Genomic DNA, 5518 nt, shown 5'->3' with positions numbered 1-5518 from the left:
TTAATGTTGCCTCAGTTTAATTGTCTCAATTAAACCACTCTTCTCTTGAACTAACAGGATGAAACAATTCAATTTCTTTATGGCCTTGTGCTAAGGAACAACAGGAGGCCACTGAAGGAGTCACTTGATGGTTTGCTATGAAGTCTGATCAGTTAAGCTGTAGCCTGGGGAGTTACTGACAGAAGGAGTAACTTTCTGCAGCAGAGGGCTAGTAATAAACACAGGGGACAGAAAGCAACAGTACAAACATTTAGGAGGACACTAACTACCAGAAAAAGCAGTTTCTGAGCAAGGAAACTGGCTTAAGTTGTTTCTGTTGTATTCAGTGTAACAGGTCTTAATGAGTATTATAAAAACATCACTATACTCTATCAAAGCAGTTCTCTTTTAAAAACTACTTGGTTTTCTTTTTAATATTTGTCTGAATAGGATAAGGAATGACATTATTTTAGTCAGTGATACAGGTGTGTTACCTGTGTTACTACATTGCTAAGACTAAATGTGATGTGTGCAGTTACATCATATGCTCTGCTGGCTCATAAAAATAGAGCCTGCAGGTACCATGAGCAGCAGCACATACTTCTAGATGCCCAGAATTCAAGCCAAGCCAATTGTTCAGCCACAGATTTTAGTACTTTAACCCCCAAGTTAGAGAAAGGACATCTGCAAACACCAAATCAAATATACAAAAAGGAAATTCACACACCTTTCTGGTAGCAAAACAGCAGAAATCTAAGTGTTACAGCTGTTAATAACCCTCGAGTGTATGTATAGTTGCATTGTGAGTATATAAGAGGATATCTTTAATTTCTCTTTGTCCAAATCATCCTCCCACAGCCCTGGAAGTATGCTTCTCAGCTGTGATATGTTCAGAATGCAATTCACAGGGAACATCTTGCATGCATTTCAGAGGGACAGGTCATTCCCTTCCCCCTCAGTATTTAAACTGTGTTTTTCAACAGTACGCTCCTTGACTCGAGCCACACACAAGAGTGGAAAAGAAACACTTTTATCTGCAGAAATGCTGAAAAGATGTTCATAAAAGCTACTTTAAGATCATGTGGCCTTTTGGACATCGGAATAAAGCAAAGATACTTGTTCTGAACAGCAAAAGGCCAAAATGGACAACTGTCATGATGGTGTCTAACACTGTGTCTACAGCCATATGTATGCAGTGTTCCCAGGACTGCAGAGACTGAACAGAAACAGAGTGCCTGTATTTCTGTTACACAACATATGGCTCAGTTCTGGTTTTTTTCATTCAATGACTAGGCAAAACTTAAATTTAATTGAAAGTAAGAATGATTTTATAATGTCAATTTTATAAATAAGTGTATTTCCCTATTTCTAAAGGACATGGTGTTACTTTTTTAGTAGCCAAGACAACTATTTTTTAGCTTAACCTATGCACTGTTGAAATTGTCAGTAGACGGAATGCTGCTTTAACAGATGGGTACCTGGAGAAGTATGTGAGAGCACCTCTATGTGCATCAAGTTTAAATGTTAGCTTGTATTGCCATTCAGGAATACAGAGACAGAAATCTGTGAAAAACTCATGAAAGATGGGAGAATACACCATTGCAAACCTGATTCAGAACTGCATAGTTTATAAATATGTGCCCTGGTTGCTATGGCACTTTTAGTTTTGGTGACTCAGGATTATGCAGCATCTAAAAGTAACCCACCTTGAAAGGCAGGGTTTCTGTGTAAGAATTGCAGCTGACAAAATCAAAGAGCAAGAAATCTGTTTCGTATGTAATTTACTCTAAAATCTTGTTAGCACTTTGTGCATAGTTTTCTTATCTCTTTTTTTCTGGATAAGAAATGTACCAGAGTTTTCACTGTAGCTTATGTGGGTTTGTCACACAATCAGAGTAGAGAACACACCAAATTTAAAAACAGAAAGAACTATGTCTATCAAATAAAAGAATGAAAGAAATGCCTTCTTCTCATGGTAAATATCTCTGTCATGGCCTTTCCATGTTGAAAAAGGCTTTTATATTTTCTTATACCATCCCTCCTTTTACATAAGGAGATAATTACAATAATTTCATAATTCCTTATAAAATTCTGGAAGATTTATTAGACAGGTTTGTGTCAATATATACAGTATTTATTATTGTCTTTTCAAATTACTCATTTTTCCCAGAGCTGGAGTTGATGAAATTAACTTTGATGTATTAGTTTACTTCACTGGGGAGAAAAAAATGTTAGGACAAGATTTTTAGAAGCCACACTGTGTCTGTTGCAGATCAAGATGAAAGACAAGACAACAATTATCCTTAGGAGGTCAGAACAATTATTCTGCATTCCAGAAGCTGACTATTTTGGGTAATGCAAAAGCTGAATCTGTGTATTTCTGTGGTCCAGAAGCTTGCATGAAATAGCTATGAACAATGATTGTAATGCTTTTAAACAAAAATGGGCAACAGGAAGGCACACTGATAACAATCTTATTGCTAAATCATTTTATTAATCACTTGAAGCCTGCCATTAAAGTAACTGAAAATATATACACATATAGATGTTATCTCTGCAAATGTTTACATGGTTACATCTAGAGAAAAGTAGTCTTCCTGCATTCAGTGCCAGTATTCAATCACATTTAGTGCTATGTATAAATACTCAAACAAAAGATTTTCCAGCACACCTTCTGTGTTGGATAATCTGGCAGAGATACACCAAAACAGCCTGATAAAACTAGGTCTACTTAGTGTGTCCTCAACTTACATACATCAGGTACCCCAAATGATGTCTCATGTTAGCATACTGTTATGCAGTTATTTAATTTGATCTTGTGATATTTTCATGCAGTAATGACTGCTTTAGGATGAATTTTATACTCACTTTCACTACGGTATTCAAAGAGAGCCCTAATATATAGGGTTTAGTCTAACTCTCTGCACATGAGTTTCACCCTCCATGCTTAGGGAGCTAATTGGAAGAGAACATCAGATTTCTGCAGCAAGTATTAGGGGTAACTGTATATGTTTACCCCAGTTAGTACTGAATTAGAAGATTTTACAATGAAATGGAATGACATCAAACTGGAAGGATGGGATAAGGAATATGGCCCAGTATGCCTCTGCTATTTGAGTTATAGACCTTTATGTGAGATATGAGATAGAAAACATACATAAATTAAAACAATAATAATAATGCTTTACTGCTATTCCCTTGTTATTCTGAATTTTATTGAACACAGAAAATGTAAACAATTGCAAAGATCAACCAGTTTACATGAATTTCATCTCTACTTTTTGTTCAAGGAAGACCATATGCTTCGCTTTTAAGATCACATTTAAGGAGCATATATAATTTACTGCAGAGCACAAAGCTATCTGGGAAAGGCAAATATACTCCATATATGTGGAATATCTGAATTTCAGCTGGCTGCAAAAACGAATAATACGTTGGCTGTGGAGTCTGTAAAAAGCCTCAAGCACAATGTAACTAACTCCCAAAAGAGGTGAAAGCCAAAAAAATTAAAAAGTCAAGGAAAAATAGTCAGTGTAAGGAAAGATATTTGCTGAAGTTCTCTGAAGAGCTGGAGCTGAATCAGTGAAAAATGCTCTGGAGAAAGAACAAAAGGAAGCTATGAGACCTGGTCTTTTAAACCTGTCTTCAATGATACTTCAGAACACAGAAAGGCATGCTTTCTGAGGTGTAGAACCTCTGCATTTCACTAACAAGCCACAGACAGCAGTTAAAGGAGGATCCATGACTAGAAACAAAAAACTGAGCTGGAGGTATGAAGTCAAGGAGAGGACACTGCAGCTCTGATGGACACATAAAAACATGTTCCGTAACAGTAACATTCCTAACAGGGCATTTTGAGTCAATGCCTATCAGCTTGCCTAGAATTACTTTGCTCCTAATAAAGCACTTGATTTAAACACTGGTTGCTGAAATCACTGTATTATATTCTTTAGCTATGTGGCATTTTTGAAGTTTTCAGCCAGCCAACTGAAAGAGAGCAAGAGAGAAGCAGCATGCTGGGGAAGGTATGTGTAAAATATTAGAGACATCTGGGTAAGGAGGACTTGGCTTTTATCTTGCACTGTGTTTCTCGGGGTTATAGTCCTCATCTCTTTAAGAAATGGCACTTGATTGAGAGTCTGTTCCCAAGGAGGACTGCCCACAAGGACAAGACCACAGTAGACAGCCGGAGCCTGCACAAATCCCCTCCTTTGACATGAGCCAGTCGATGCAGCCAAGTTCCTGGCTGGTAAATACTATACTGGGCTGATGGTAGGAGTGCTATGCCAAAGCACAACTCAATCACCCATGTGAGTAATAAACACTGCAAAGACTGCTTCTGAAGAGTGTTATGCAGTCAGCCATACCTTCAAACCCAGGAGCCTGAACTGTACCCCTGCATAATCACAGGGGCTGTCAATGGAAAGGTATAAATGTGGTGCCAGGTAATTTTTCACCACCTACCCAAGACTGCAAATCTTTCTCTGGCAAATCTTTCATCTTGACTGCAAGATGTCATCTTTTGCTCACAATCACATTGCACCTGCAAATTGTCAGTGCACTGTATGTCATGCACTGCTGTATGAGTAAATCTGATGGTTACCATGCAATGAGCATGGCATAGAGCAAACAGCTCAAGATGAAATTCTGCTCTGAGAGACAGAGAACACATTGCAGCAAGTACCCTACAGCTACTACTTCTTGCAAAATTCTGCTGACATTTATATCAATAAAAGTGGAAATACGAAACCTGCACAGGCTGCGATACTGCCCACTGTAAGCAGGAAACATTATAATTAGGAAAGAGCAAACCATGCAAAACTTGAAGTGTTTGAGGTTTGGTGACCCTCTCAAACTATGCTTTGTTTCCTATAATTAGTTGAAAATAAAACTTTTTTTCCAGTAAGTTTTAAACCAGTTTCATCCCCAGAGATGATTCAATTTAAAGCAAAATACATATTGCTTTTAGCTAAAGAAAACATGCTATGCATGGCAAAAAAAATTACTATGTACAATAGCTTAGTTCCTAGAAGTCACAACTCCAAATGAATACATCTTAGTCTTTGCATCTTCTGCTTTGTTGTGAAAACTACTTGTTTTCTCTCAACAGAAAAGATGGATGTGCTTCCTCAGGTTTTCATATAGCAGAAGTGACCTGTAAGTAAACCAGACTACAAGCACAGGTATTTGCCCACTGCCACACTGAAGTGTCATGGCATTTGGGAGATGGTGCTTCTATACTGCAAGCTGCCCTAACAGATGAATCTAACCTCCCAAAATGAAGGACCCTAAGGAAGATGTTATAGAATTGTTTGGGTTGGAAGGGACCTTAAACGTCATTCAGATCCAGCCCCTCTCCCATGAGAGACACCTTCCACTAGACCAGGTTACTTGAAGCCCATCCAACCTGGCCTTGAACACTGCCAGGGATGGGGCATTCATAGCTTCTCTGGGCAACCTGTGTCAGTGCCTCAGCACCCTCACAACAGCTTACTACAAACTCACTCCATTTCTCTCCTCCTTTCCTCCAGGTGGGTGA

Source organism: Melopsittacus undulatus, chromosome 5 (genome assembly GCF_012275295.1).
Source record: "Melopsittacus undulatus isolate bMelUnd1 chromosome 5, bMelUnd1.mat.Z, whole genome shotgun sequence".
Taxonomy (NCBI): domain Eukaryota; kingdom Metazoa; phylum Chordata; class Aves; order Psittaciformes; family Psittaculidae; genus Melopsittacus; species Melopsittacus undulatus.
This window is presented reverse-complemented; position numbering follows the sequence as displayed.